Raw genomic sequence first — 16,470 nt, 5'->3', positions numbered from 1 at the left:
AAAATTGCAAAATTTTTCAAAAAAGATACTCCCATTTCCTTTAAGTTTTCGCAAACTTTGGCCATCAAAGCATTATCATTTCTTTCCATTTTCACAAAGTCGAGGTATTAAGAAAAGTTTTAAGTGCTAATTTGGCTAATTTCGATATCAAACAACACCGTTATCTTAAGACCAAAATGGCCAATTTTTTTACTAAACTTCAAAAGTTTCTCACTGGAAAAAAAGTTCCACGGGGATTTTTTCGCTTTTTTTGAACTTAAATGAAAGCTTAAAATGTTCCCAACATTTTAAGGTATGTCTCGCCATATCCTAGCCATAAATGAGATCGTAGCGATCAAAATACTGAAAAAAGTCAATTTTCAAGTAGTGCTATATTCATTGCTAAAAAACAAGTATTACGTCACATTTTATTGCAAAGATGTTAAATAAACTTTTATTTGGTAACACTTCTTCTACAAAACACAAAAAGAATCATGGAAATATCTCTATTCTATTCCATTTTATGGAACCGGCAATAAAAAAGTCAATTTTTCAAAAAAGTCGAATTTCCCAAATTTTGTTTTTGTTGTCCTAATTGCACATGACACACTATAGCCATATTTACGCAACATACCTTATCGTAAAGGAAATTTTCATACCTTTCCAACGATGTATAAAACATTTCTCAACTCGGATTCTATCTACTCTAAAATTCATTTACACTTCATTAAACTCTATATAAAAATGTCTATTTGTGAAATGGAACCTTATATGGGGCCTACACTAAAACATTGATAGATTTGCCCAGGGTTTACAATACAAATGTGTTAGAATAAAAAAAGGTCTCCTGCCAAAGTTTAAAAAAATTGGAATAAAAATATGTGTTTTAGAGCGAAAACACTTCGCATCGGCGTGCGTTTATATGTATATTAGCTACTCCCAAAATAAAAAAGCATTTTAGTTTTGTATTAATTGATTTTATTCTCTACCAAATAATCTAAGGTATCAAAATTTAAAAGCTCTTTAATTTGAATGGCATCGGGATCGTCCTTATCTATATCGTCACATATTTTTGGTAGCCATTTAGTTCTGATGCTGTATAGTACCGGATCAGACGATAACAATAAATATTGAAGTAAATCATAATTTTGGTTAAATTTGGTGCTCTTTCGGGTATTGAAAAGCCGGAACTGTTTAACATCTCTATTACGGGATTCCTGAGCTTCTTCTGTAAGTTCTCCTAACGGAAGTATGTTGTATTCCACAATTTCCTTGCCATGATGTAAGACTTTATGTACTGTCGGTGTTAAAGCTTTCCACGAATATAAATCAGATAAAATGTTTTTTGTGTCATTACTATAAGCTTCAAATTTGGTTGAATTTATCATCTTTTTGCTATTGATTACAGCCAAAATCACTTTGAATCGTCTTAGCAAGTGTTCATCAAGACCGGTTATTTTAGATGTCGATACGGGGTCCTCAAAAAACCGCCTTGCCGAGTTGCCATCATTTGTGCTTCCGTATCCGTAAAGAGGTTTATCTATTATAAGTCCCTTTTGTTTAAACTCCAACTGGATTCGATTCTTCTCTTCCTGCCTCATTTTGTGAAGATCTTGGTTGTTTCTAGCAGAGACATCGCGGTTTCCAGGGCTAGTCCGATATTTAAGGTCATACGATAAATGCAAACAATACTCCATGAATCGAATTCTACAGTGCAGGGGCGAAATACCGAAATTGAGCGCATTTTCGTTTACTAAATTTTCATCAGACTTGTCCTCGAATTGCCCATTCTTCTTGCCACAAATATTGCATCTCCAATTGGACATAACGCCAGTTAATGCGTTTGCCACCTTTCCATCGATCATAGTGAGTTGTAGTTGAAACGAAACTTTTATATTTCTTCCCAATTGGTTTATAACAATCATGGGTAATGCAGCAATTTCTTCCTTTATTTCGTTCACCAAAGATCGTGTTGTGTTCCGGTCTTCCTTTGTATACTCAAACCGAATTGGGCGACATAAATATTTTGACCCAGGTGTTCTATTTATCCATATATCTTGAAATGCATTTTCTTTCGATGATGAAGATTGGTCCTTGTACAATCTCATTCTCAATGGTACTAATGATGCCATGAAAATTGATGCGAAGTTGGTATCTATTTCTGTTTGTTGCTTATATTCGGAAAATCCAGATGATCCATCACAACCCCATTTGCTGATCAAAACCACTTCGGAATTATTACATGTGTTCAACTGTTCTTCAGTAAAATTAGAAATAATTCTAACAGCTGTATTTTCAACAAGATCAGCAAGTTTCACTCTTGCTTTTAATTCGTCCACGTATATATTTGATGGCACCATTTTCGTCCTGGTGTTGTACAATTTATGTTTTGAGGGTAAACAACCCCATCCTTTTTCACGAAGAGCCTTCCTCATTGTTGAGTATTTGTTTCTTGAGAGGCCTAGGTTCAAAATCAGGGCCAGTGCATCTTCCTCCGTGAATTCTGTAGTCGATTTTGGAGTTGGAATACTTTCTACCATTCTCTTTACCCTTTTCGGAGATGCTAATGGTAAAACATCGACAATTCGTCCAACATTTTTTGGTTGTGTTTTTAACAATGCTGTTTTGAACGTATCTTTTATTAAATTTGGCGGATGTGCCGCCAATAGTTCCTCTTGTTTTTTCTTTTTGGTTTTCTCCGTAACTTCGTCGTATGCTTTGCTAGGCCGGCCGGGAATCAGCGGTTTAATTTCAATAAGTAGATCCGATTTCAGCCACTTCTCATACATTTTGAAAAACTTGATTTTTGCGAATGAACATTCTGGCAACCTTCTCTCAAATGATTTGTAGAATTTTTCAAGTTTGTCTAAAGCGTCTTTATTTAGCCTTATTCCATATATGTGGTCCAAAGTGTAAACAAGTTCCTTAAATGACTCCGTGTATGATTTGGAATCATTTTTGATGTCCCATACAATTTTCGAAAGAGTGGAATACTTCAGTATGACTTCCATAACTTATAAATGTCCTTTACGCCTCTACAAAATATAATGAAGAAAATTTGGATTTTGTTCAAATATTTATGCAATATATTCACAATTAATGACCCATTTCAGGTATCAGACGCAATCGTAAAAAGGGGTCCAAAGTGCCTCTTTTTACTTACTCTTCTATAATTATTTACCTGGACTCGAATTTGGTTAAAAAAAATGACAATGAATTTTTTATGGGTAGGTTTTTTCACATTCATTGATACGGTGGATTTCCTGGGAATTCGACATAGCGAAACAGGTAACATTTGTCTGCATCAAATCTTAACACAAATATATATATATATGCAGGTATATTTCTAGGTTACTTTTTATTCAAAAATCATCAGCTTACATTAAAAATAGATGTAGGTACTATACAAACGCACGCCGATGCGAAGTGTTTTCGCTCTAAAACACATATTTTTATTCCAATTTTTTTAAACTTTGGCAGGAGACCTTTTTTTATTCTAACACATTTGTATTGTAAACCCTGGGCAAATCTATCAATGTTTTAGTGTAGGCCCCATATAAGGTTCCATTTCACAAATAGACATTTTTATATAGAGTTTAATGAAGTGTAAATGAATTTTAGAGTAGATAGAATCCGAGTTGAGAAATGTTTTATACATCGTTGGAAAGGTATGAAAATTTCCTTTACGATAAGGTATGTTGCGTAAATATGGCTATAGTGTGTCATGTGCAATTAGGACAACAAAAACAAAATTTGGGAAATTCGACTTTTTTGAAAAATTGACTTTTTTATTGCCGGTTCCATAAAATGGAATAGAATAGAGATATTTCCATGATTCTTTTTGTGTTTTGTAGAAGAAGTGTTACCAAATAAAAGTTTATTTAACATCTTTGCAATAAAATGTGACGTAATACTTGTTTTTTAGCAATGAATATAGCACTACTTGAAAATTGACTTTTTTCAGTATTTTGATCGCTACGATCTCATTTATGGCTAGGATATGGCGAGACATACCTTAAAATGTTGGGAACATTTTAAGCTTTCATTTAAGTTCAAAAAAAGCGAAAAAATCCCCGTGGAACTTTTTTTCCAGTGAGAAACTTTTGAGTTTAGTAAAAAAATTGGCCATTTTGGTCTTAAGATAACGGTGTTGTTTGATATCGAAATTAGCCAAATTAGCACTTAAAACTTTTCTTAATACCTCGACTTTGTGAAAATGGAAAGAAATGATAATGCTTTGATGGCCAAAGTTTGCGAAAACTTAAAGGAAATGGGAGTATCTTTTTTGAAAAATTTTGCAATTTTTTGACAAAAAAAATATTTTTCATATTGAAAACGATGCCATTTTTAAACCGCTAAAGATATTCACGTGATTCCTTTTGTATTTTATGCACACATATGCTGGCATAATTTGTGTGAAGTATGAAGTTTATAGCTTTAAAATTGACGGAGTTATTAAAAAAACACTGAAAAAAACCAAGGCCAAATTTTCATATTTTAAAATTAAACAATTCATAACTCCTTAACAGTACACGATGGCATGGTACTTTATGCATAAGTTTTTTAGATCTTGTCAAGCTCTTTCTCTAGAGTCCTAAATCATGTAAATCGGTTGAGTAGATCAAAAGTTATGGCCCCCAGAAGCTTGGAGAAGTCAAAAGTGGTCAACTTTGACACCCTGTAGCTCACCCTGTATTAAAGATATGGACCAACAACAGCACTTTTCTGAAAGCCTATGTCCTCCTCTACAAATGTCTAGAACATTTTGTATGGCTAAAATCAACAGATAAAAAGTTGTAGACTTATTTCCAATTTTTTTGCCATTTGGCCCACTGTGCGTCATTAAATTCTAAGACGATTGAGCGATATCTGTATGTGTGTCCGTCTGTTGTAATCACTCTACAGCCTTCAAAAATTGAAATATTGAGCTGATATTTTGCTTAGATACGTCTTTTTGATGCACGCTGGTTAAGTTCTTGAACGGGCCAATACGAACTATATATCAATATAGCTGCTATATAGACCGATCTGCCGATAAAGGGTCTAATGCCCATAAATTTCGCTGAAATTTTAAACAGTGGGTAGTTTTAGACCTCCCGACATCTGATCCAAATATGGTTTAGATCGGACTATATTTATATGTAGCTGTCATATATACCGATCTGCCGATAAAGGGTCTGAAGCCTATAAAAGCTCTTTATTACCCAATTTCGCCGAAATTCTAAACAGTGTGTAGTCCTAGGCCAATATGGAACCTAAATATGATTCAGATCAGACTATATTTGAAATTTGATACATTCGGTTGTTTTAAGTCTCCCGACATCTGACGTAAATATGGATTTAATCAGACTATATTTAGATATAGCTACCGTATAGACCGATCCCCAAATAAAGGGTCTGAATCATTATTTTTAAACCGATTTCGCTAACATTTGAAACAGTCAGTAGTTTTACGCCTCCCAACATAGGACCCAAATATGGTTCAGATCGGTCTATATTTAGATATAGCTGCCATACAGACCGATCTCCCGATAAAGGGTCTGAAGCCCATAAAAGCTTTATTTTTTTATCCCATTTTGCTGAAATTTGAAATAGTAGTTTTAGACCACCCGCCATCTGACGCAAATATGGTAAAGATCAGATTGTGTTTAGATATAGCTGTCATATTGACCGATATGCCGATTATTGGTCTGAAGTTCATAAAAGCTTTACATATTACCCGATTTTGTTGAAATTTGAAATACAAATTTCAACAGTGGCTTATATATATTAGACCGCTCAATGTCCGTGCCGAATTTGGGTGCATAACTTATCCAATTTTCACCGGATTGTGGCGAAAGGGGGTTTTCATACATATACCCGAGGTGGTGGGTAACCAAAGTTCGGCCCGGCCGAACTTAATGCCATTTTACTTGTTTTAAATTGTTTCCGTCATCGCACCTAAATATGGCGCAGGTCGGACAATACTAAGATATAGCTGCCATATAGACCAATCTGCCGCTTGAGGGTCTTAGGCTCATAATTGAAATAGTGAGTTGATTAAAGTCACCCAATATTCGACTCAATCATAGTTCACATTGGTCTTTATTCAGATATAGCTGCCATATATAAGCCCATAAAATCTGCATTTATCGGCTATCTGCAAAATCGGGTAATTTTCGCTGGAACTTGAAACAGTGACTTGTATTAAGCCTCCCGGAATCCGACCAGCATATGGTTCAGATCAGACTTTATTATGATATAGCTGCCATATAGACCGATCTTCCAATTTAGGGTCTTAGTCCCATAAAAAGCGGATTTGTTGCCCGATTTCGCTGAAACTGTGACTTGTATAAGGGTTATCAGGACCTGAATCAAATATGATCCAGACCAGCCCCAATTTGCATATTACTATGGATATCATAGTGAAGTTGTTATAAAAGTGGTGGGTACCAATGGTGGTGGGTCCGAATTTAACACGACCGAATTTAACACGACCGAATTTAACACGACCGAATTTAACACGATTTTAACATAGGATGGGGGTATACTAATTTCGTCATTCTGTTTGTAACACCTCGAAATATGCGTCTGAGACCCCATAAAGTATATATATTCTTGATCGTCATGTCATTTTAGGCCGATCTAGCCATTGCCGTCCGTCTGTCTGTCGAAAGCACGCTAACTTTCGAAGGAGTAAAGCTAGGCGCTTGAAATTTTGCACAAATTCTTGTTTTATAGTTACATCGGTTGGCATTTCAAATGGGCCAAATCGGTCCATGCTTTGATATAGCTGCCATATAAACCGATCTTGGGTCTTGACTTCTTCAGCCTCTAGAGGGCGCAATTATCGTCCGATTTGACTAAAATTTTGCACGTAGTGTTTTGATATCACTTCCAACAACTGTGCTATGTATGGTTAAATCGGTTCATAACCTTATATAGCTGCCATATAAACTGATCGTGGGTCTTGACTTCTTGAGCTTTTTGAAGGCGCAATTCATATCCGATTTGGCTGTGATTTTGCACGTGGTGTTTTGGTATCACTTCCAACATTTGTGCGAAGTATGGTCCAAATCGGTCCATAACCTGGTATAGGTGCCATATAAACCAATCTTGGATCTTAACTTATTGAGCCGCTAGAGGGCGCAACTCTCATCCGATTTGGCAGAAATTTTGTACAACGGCTTCTCTCGTGACCTTCAACATACGTGTCTAGTATGGTCTGAATCGACGAATAGCTTGATACAGCTCCCATATAAACCGATCTCCCGATTTTGCTTTCTGAGCCCCTACAAAGAGCAATTCTTATCCGAATGAACTGAAATATTACACAATGACTTGTAAAACGATCAGCATTCATTTATGGTCCGAATCAGACTATAACTTGATATAGCTCCAATAGAATAACAGTTCTTATTCAATATTCTTTGTTTGCCTAAAAAAAGATACCGCGCATAGAACTCGACAAATGCGATTCATGGTGGAGGGTATATAAGATTCGACCCGGCCGAACTTAGCACGCTCTTACTTGTTTTATATACACATTTCACTGATCATGTCTTATGGGATTACTAATAAAAAATTATATTTTTTTTTTTCATTTAATTTCAATTAAACATAAAATGTTTACAATTAAGAACGGTGTCCCTAATTATGTGATCACCAGTGTACATTAGATTTAAAATGATATACATACCTTCAATAAATTGTTCAGAAAAACTAGAGATGTGCAGCGATTTCTATGATCAATGTGTCATTTTGTTCATTGGTTATGTGGCTTTTCGCGAAGGTTATAAGCCATGACACTTTTTTAGTTTTAGTTTTAGTTAAAAAAAATATGTTTTTTTCATAAATATATAATTTCTAAGTGCTTTGTGCTCGAATAAACATCATTTTAGTCATTCATAGGCAAAAGCTCATTACTTCATTATACAGGAAATTATTTTTGAGAAAAAAAGTCAAAAAGTCGTCACCCTAGCATACATATATGGGAGCAATAAACATCAATAAAATGTATTTGTGTAATATTTCGACGGCTAGCTTAACTCGATCGAAAGCGTGCTTTAGGCAGAAAGACGGATGGACATGGTCAAATCAACTCAAAATGTCGAAGTCGGACAATATACTGCAATGGAATCTCAATAAGTTTTGTCATAGACAAATATTCCGAGGAGCTGTAAACAAACTTAAAAAAGCCCTATACTATGAAGTTGGCCGATTTTTCCCATTAAAATCTCTGTCTAGTAAGTGAATTTTCTCCCACTGTTCCATGCTTATTTTGTATGTTTTTAAAAAAATTAATCTTTTTCGCCGAAACATATTTCACAATAAACACAGATTGATTCGTCATCGGAGGAGATTTGCCAAGGAGTGATAATGAAAATTTAACTCAATTAACACATTGCTGTGGAAAATTATGCTTAAAAGTATAAATTTTCCAAATACCCATTGATCATTGGTCTTGAAACCCCTAGGTGAATGTGTTATTTATTGAGCTGATCGCTTCAAAAACGTTTTTCCAAAACACAAACCCATGTGCGGCAATGCAGTAGTGTTAATCGAATTTTGGTATGCGAAAATGTAATTGAATTGTGTTTTCGTATGGAAGAGAAGACAGTGCAAAGTTAGCGAATATTGATATGCATGCTCGGTTTGAATAGGTAACACACATTGTGCTGATTGATTTAACCTACAATGTTTTGGTTTTGCACCTTTAATGGCAACAGTGGCATGAATAATGTTGTATAATATTGAACATTTTGCAAACAACACACTTAAATTGATAGTGCTGAATGTTTAGGCAAAGATCTTCAACACTAATTGAAATATTTTCAGCAAAGATCATTGAAATGTTTACCCTATGCAATTAATCATTACAGATAAATTTCCAAAATAATTCTATCAGCAATGTGCGGTATATGTTGTTGTTTGTAAATCACAATTACTTATGGTCTTTATTTAAATCAACAAAAGTTGTTGTTTTTCAGTTTTCTTTTTTTTTGCATTCTGCTGAACTTTAATTGTTATGCCTCCATTTTGACGCACAACTGGTGATGAGCCACTCCCACAAGTTCAAGTGTATACTAATTATATATTCGGAAATTCCCCCTCATGTTATCAAGCAAAAATTTATTAGTTTTCCATTTTTTGTTTGTTTTCTTTATGTGGGAACAGAAATTGGGGGAACTTTATAGTATAGAGTCATAAAATCGAATGGATTTTTGCAATAGATTTAATTAAAATATTTTTCATAATGTAACCTAAAAATAGGAGGATAGTGGATTTTTTTCACAAATGTGCGGACGGTGACTACACGGTAGGTTACTAAACGTTGAGCATTAGTCAGAGTTTTTGTACAAAGTGAACATTTTGTCATCTGGTTTCGTATATGTCGAAGGTAAATAAGCCATCGCAGCTCAGAGGTTAGCATGTCCGCCTATGGCGCTGAACGCCTAGAATCGAATGCGGGCGAGAACATCAGAAAAATATTTTCAGCTGTGGTTTTCCCCTCCTAATGCAGGCGTCATTTGTGTGTTAAGATAGTACCCAAGCATAGAAGTCAAGTAAAAACTTCTACCCAAAGAGATTTTGTACTGGGACGCACCATTCGGGCATGGCCATAAGAAGGAGATCCATTTTCATTGAGCTTAAACTTGGATATCGATATGTAACCATAAGTGCTGTCAATTTAAAGCTCAATGAAAAGGGATCTCCTTTTTATGGCCAGTTTGCCCCTGCCTTCCTTAGGGTAATGTTCATGGACAATTTTGCATTATTATTTGTAAATAAATGTTTGACCCCAGAGGACGGTCTCGTTCAATGTCCTTCCAAACCGTATCTCTAGCACCAATCCCGCAAACTCTTCTATTACAAAAGTAGCTTCGTCATTGTGAAAGTTTCCGAAAACCTATTTCGTCTTATATATTGAGTGTTCTTGACCATGTGCACTCGCCTTTAAATTCCACAAATATGCCAACGATATATTTAACGCGTGAACTGCGCACACATTCTAAGATATGCATATTGGCATACACCTTGGTGTTTTCCCTTCAAAGCTAAACTCGTATGGGTATGTATTCCATCGTGGCCTTCCCTAAATCTTGTCACCATTATCCCCTTCAGTATTTTTGCAAATAAGCGAAGGTAACTGATGACCTCATACGGCTTCGATTGCTCCTCAATGTTGAGGCACATTTCAACGTAGGAGGGAGATAACATTTTTCGACGCATCGATTGAAAATCGATTCGTCATGAATACCAAATCATGTCGAGTCATATCTCAACCGATACGAATTCTTTTATATATCTGTCCACTCTTACTGTAAATGCCAGATGACTTACTACTTATGAACCAGCAGACATTGTCTACTTGGTCAATAGTTTTCAAACATTTAAAAGAGTGAGCCTTCTGCAAGGGGTTTCAAAGTGGAAGTGTGTTCATGATCATCCGCTTCAGAAAAGATGGTTTCCTAAAAACCCTAGGACAATCTTTCCAAAAAGTAAATGAACATTGTCATTTCTCTAAAACAAGTCAAGTCAGCCTGGCTTTATCCTGTTGCCCACCATGCTGGCAAACGTAAATCATCTCTATTGTTCTGTACGAATCTCCTTAAGTTGGCAAATTACTACGAAAGTTATTTCGGCTTGAGACAAGATCCTCCGCATTGGTATTTAGGTTTTTTGAAATCGCTTCCGCAGACTCCTGAGAATCGATTCGTCATGGATACTAAATCATCTCGAGTCATATCTCAACCGATATTATTGCTTTTATACATCTGTCCAGTCTTACCGTCAATGTCAGGTGACTTACCGCTTATTATCAAACATGTAGAAGATTGAGCCTCCTGCAAGGAGTTTCAAAGTGTAAGTATGTTCAAGTCAAACAAGTCAAGTCAGTCTGGCTTTACCCTGTTGCCCACCATGCTGGCAAACGTAGATCATCTCTATAGTCCTGTACGAATCTATTTAAGTTATCTTCCCGACTTCTAATCAACTGTCACCTGTTCGATTGGCAAATTGCAAAGAAAGTCATTTCGGATTGAGACAAGATCCTCCGCATTGGTATTAGGTTCTTTGAAATCGCTTCCGCAGATTCCTGACATTCCACCGTATAACCTACAGCTTAAGGGTCGCTCACTGTACCTTATTTGATATGGCTTTGAAAAAAAAAATCCACAACTTTTAATCATTTGATCTTAGCGCCAAAAAAATATTCTAGACATTTGTAGAGAAGGACATGAGCTTTCAGGAAAATTGTTGGTTGGATGAAAAATGCTCCTTTTATGGGCTCATTACCCTATTTCGGGAGATCGGCCTATATGGCAGCTATATCCAAATATGGTCCGATCTGGACGATATTCAACAAACAAGTGTAGAGGTCTATCAAATCGAACTATTTTAAATTTTATTCAAATCGGATAAAAAATACTCCTATTATGAACTTAATACTCTATATCGGGAGATCGGTCTATATGGCAGCTATATCCAAAAATTTTTCAATCTGGACGATATTCAACAAAAACGTTTAGAGGGGTACCGGAAAACGCTGTGCCAAATTTCATCAAAATAGGATGAATAATGCTGCTTATATAGGCTCATTGCACAATATCGGGAGATCGGTATATACGGCAACTATATCCAAATATAGTCCGATCTATAACACATTTAACAGGAATGGGTAGAAATCTACCAGAATACACTGTGCCAAATTTCATCGAGAGAACTCTGGAGATCGGTCTCTATATCGGCTATAAAAAACTAAAATCCGATTTTATGAGATCAGAAGGTCAAGTACGAAATCATCAAACATTTTTTGAAAAATTTTTTTGTACCCAAATCTTCTGCAAAATTATAAATACCCAACTTTTGGGTATAAATGGGTAAATACCCAGATATTTACCCAATTTACGGGATAAATACCTTTTGGGTATTTACCCATCCCTCAACTCTAAACATGCCTCCATTTTGTCATTTTATCGTACCTTTATATGTATGTTAAAAAGAAATATCTGTACAACAATATATCCCATCCCATGCTGAAGGATATAATGAGTAAACGAAAAACTGTCATTCTATCGCAAGTTATGTCAAAACAGTAATAGATTCTATCAACATAAACGTTCGCCCATTATTCAAAACTGACATAATGTTTCATCACATATGTATAAGAGAAAGCAAATATGCAGACATAATTTCATACAATTGTCTTGACCTAAAATACCAAGTGATGTAACACAAACTTTTAAAATTTCCTTATAAATATCCACTTAAAAATTACTAAGAAGTGGTTTTATCTCAATGGTTTGGGTCATATTATTCATAAATGAATCCAAATGTCTTAATTCTACAGAAAACGTTGGCAGAGTTAATAAAGTTTTTTGAAACCAAGCATTCTACATGCTTGCCTTAAAGTTACCAAAAATTAAAAAAATTTTCGCATTTAACACTTATGCATTTTAACTAAGAACATGACAATTTCGTCACACTGGTTGTTTGCCAAAAAAAATTTAGTTTTAGAAAACCTCACTCCCACCCCTTTGTTTTGCAAGCTATTATCCCATAATTATGTTTACTTTATAGAATAAATTGTTAAGCGTTAGGTTATAAAGTGCATGTGTAAATTTAATTTCAAGAACTCATTTCTCTGTGCAATTTTATGATGCAGATGTTACGCCGGCAAGACATTTTGGCTACAATCTTTAGTTTATTAACCAATGGGAAATATTAAAAATTTCTATTCTAAATATTCACAGGCTCTGTCACCTTACTTCAAAAACATTTCGATTAATACATTGTATTCAAGTAGTTGAAGAGAGAGGGAATTTCCCACTCATTTCTGACAAGCATGACGGATTTTTGCTTAATTCATCATCACTGCTTTTGAGTATTGATACTTAGGGAAACTTTTATTCTTATCTCTGGCTTAAAAATATATTCTCCCATTCTTATGTTCTAAGTTGAGATAAACTAATGGGATATTAGTGTTGAAGATTAAACCCAAATAATTATGGACACCAATTCGAAGACCACCCAAAATGGAAAGACTCATTCATTTTGAATTTGATATCTTAACAACACCAATAGAAACATGTCATTGACCAATTACCAATGTACAGTGGCTACAATTAGTTTATCATAAATTTATTTTCATATTTTTTTTTATTCGTTTCCATTAATCTAATAATAATTCTAATAAATAATCAATAACTCAACCTTAGCATTGAACTATAAAACTATTTTTTTTTAAATGTTAAGTGATTACAATGTAAAAGTATTAATTATACCTGTCCTCATTCCAAAGTCCAGAATTAATCAAGGAAACATAGGCCATACGTATATAATTATTTGTTCCAAACTAATGATTCTAGAATTTGCAGTGACAATGATGATAACTAATAGCTAATATAATATTTTAAAAGGTAAGGTGTTCTGCAAATGATTGTGAGGGGTTAAAAAATATGAAAAAATAATATTTATAATTGTTAAAGAAGATTTCATGATCGGTAAAATTTATTTTTTGTTGGAATGTATCCTTCGTTCAATATTGGTTTTATGGGCACCTATTACCAAATATAGACCGATCTGAACCATATAGGACACATAAGTCGAAAAAACTAACATGTGTCACCGTGTCAAATTTCCGCGAAATCGGATAATAAATGCGCCTTTTATGGGGCCAAGGCTTTAAATCGCGAGATCAGCTATATCGATATCTGGACAAATATGCGCTAAATTCAAAAAGATGTCGAAATTGAATGTTGGAGACCAAAGAAGAAGTAATTGTGTATAATTTCAATCAATTCGAGTAAGAATTGGGCCCTTTAAGAGCTCAAGAATTAAAATGGAGAGATCCGTTTATATGGGAGTTGTATCAGGCTAAAGAACGATTCGGACCATATTTGACACGTATATTGAAGGTTATCAGAGAAGCCGTTGTAAAAAATGTCAGCCAAATCGGATAATTATTACGCCCTCTGGAGGATCACTAAGTCAAGATCCTAGATCGTTTTAAATGGCAGCTATATCAGGTTATGGACCGATTTCTACAATATTTAGCAGAGTTGTTGGAAGTCATAATAAAACACCTCATGCAAAATTTCAGTCAATTCGCATAAAAATTGGGTACTCTAGTGGCTCAAGAAGTCATGATCCAAGATCTGTTTATATGACAGCTATATCATGGTATGAACCGATTTTAACCATACTTAGCGTATTTGTTGAAAGTCATAACAGAACACGTCGTGCGAAATTTCAGCCAAATTGAATAGGAATTACGCCCTCTAGACGCTTAAGAAGTCAAGACCCCAGATAGGTTTATATAACAGCTATATCAGGTTATGAACAGATTTGAACCATATTTGGCACTGTTGTTAGAAGTCATAACAAAACACATTACGCGAAATTTCAACCAAATCGGGTAAGATTTGCGCCCTTAGCCTACGGCAGCTATATCAAAGCATGGACCGATTTCAACCATACTTTACACAGTTGTTATAAGTCATAATAAAACAGCTCATGCAAAGTTTCTGTCAAATCGGATAAGAATTGTGCCCTCTAGTGGCTCAAGAAGTCAAGATCCAAGATTGGTTAATATGGCAGCTGTATCAAAACATGGACCGATTTAGCCCATTTTCAATCCCAGCTGACCTACACTAATAAAAAGTATTTGTGCAAAATTTCAAGCGGCTAGCTTTACTCCTTCGAAAGTAATTGTGCTCTGGACAGACAGACGGACGGACATGGCTAGATCGACTTAAAATGTCATGACGATCAAGAATATGTATACTTTATGGGGTCTTAGACGAATATTTCAAGGAGTTACAAACAGAATGACGAAATTAGTATACCCCCATCCTATGGTGGAGGGTATAAAAAAGAAAAGATTTGCTCCGTTATTAGAGCGATATCAAGTTATCGTCCGATTTGGACCATAATTAAATTAAATGTTGGAGACCTGTGTAAAATTTCAGTCAACTTGAATAAGAAATGCCCCCTTTGGGGGCTCAAGAAGTAAAACAGAGAGATCGTTTTATATGGAGCTGTATCAGACTATAAACCGATTCAGACTATAATTAACACGTATGTTGATGGTCATGGAAGAAGCCGTTGTACAAAATTTCAGACAAATCAGATAATAATTGCGCCCTCTAGTGGCTCAAGAAGTCAAGATCCAAGATCGATTTATACGGCAGCTATATCAAAACATGAACCGATATGGCTCATTTGCAATCCCAACCGACCTACAGTAATAACAAGTATTTGTGAAAAATTTCAAGCGACTGGCTTTACTCTTTCGAAAGTTTGCGTGTTTTCGACAAACATACGGACGGATAGACATGGCTAGATCGGCTTAAAATGTCATGACAATCAAGAATACATATACTTTATGGGGTCTCAGATGAATATTTCGAGTAGTTACAAACAGAATGACGAAACTAGTATGCCCCCATCCTATGGTGGAGGGTATAAAGAGAACCTATGATAAGATTCAGCTCAATATCTCTATTTTTAATGACTGTAGCGGGATTTCAACAGACAGATAGACGGCCGGGTGACATGGCTAGATCGTCTTTGATTTTTACGACGATCAAGAGTATATATATACTTTATAGGAACGGAAATGGTTATTTCGATTTGTTGCAAACGAAATGACAAAATGAATATAACTCCATACGGTGGTGAGTAAAAAAAAGAACTCGATGGGTCGATTACCGTGGTTTCACTTCTTGAATTACTAAAAGCTTTAATAATCGGTCGATCAACTTCCTTAATTGTAATAATCATATGACCTGGGCTAATAACACTGTGGAACAGTTTCTGGTTCATGGTCTTAGGTATGGTAAGGCCAAATTTTGGTTGATTGTATTAGGTCAGATGCGTAAGGCCCGAAAAGAGTTTAGAGTTCTCAGACCAAACGTTTATAAGGCGTTCGTAATATAACCTTGATCGAATATTGGTCCACAAATCATTCAAATATTGTTCGAGTACATCTGGTAGGCTGTTGTACGGGTATACAGTTATGTAGCGGATATTAGAAGCACGGCCCGGTTTTCTTTGAAAATTTTTATACTTTGTAATATATTTAACAAATTTGGTGAAATATTTAACAGAATTGGTGAAAGTAAGGGTGTATACTTCACATGTATACATAACCATCAGTCATGGCTGAGAAATCAAAATCATTAGATTTTTTCGATTATTATCGTCTATCGATTACCGTTTACATAGAAATGTGTAATCATTACTTGAGAGATATTGAAAAACTCCTTATTTCCAAAACAAAGTTATAGAAAGAGAAGAAAAGTATAGAAAATTAAATAAAATCAAAGAAAAGAAGAAATCGATTTCTTTTTTGGCAAAAGCTGTAATCAGCATATATACACGCTGAGTACGACCAAGATGTGCCGTGTAAACTGCCTATAAGGCACACCTCATCTTTTGTCTTTTTTTTAATTGTTTATTTTTTCTTTTTGAAACACTGTAAAATGATTTCAATGACTCAGTAGCAAA

The 16,470-nt window shown here is 35.1% G+C and overlaps 1 protein-coding gene across 1 annotated transcript in view; it reads right to left on the bottom strand.

Annotated features, from left to right (window-relative positions):
• The window catches only part of LOC106082231 (carbonic anhydrase 2), a 60,810-nt gene that overhangs the window by 30,090 nt on the left and 14,250 nt on the right, over positions 1 to 16,470 (bottom strand). The window lies entirely within an intron of this gene.

The sequence above is a fragment of the Stomoxys calcitrans genome, chromosome 2 (genome assembly GCF_963082655.1).
Source record: "Stomoxys calcitrans chromosome 2, idStoCalc2.1, whole genome shotgun sequence".
NCBI lineage: Eukaryota > Metazoa > Arthropoda > Insecta > Diptera > Muscidae > Stomoxys > Stomoxys calcitrans.
This window is presented reverse-complemented; position numbering and strand designations above follow the sequence as displayed.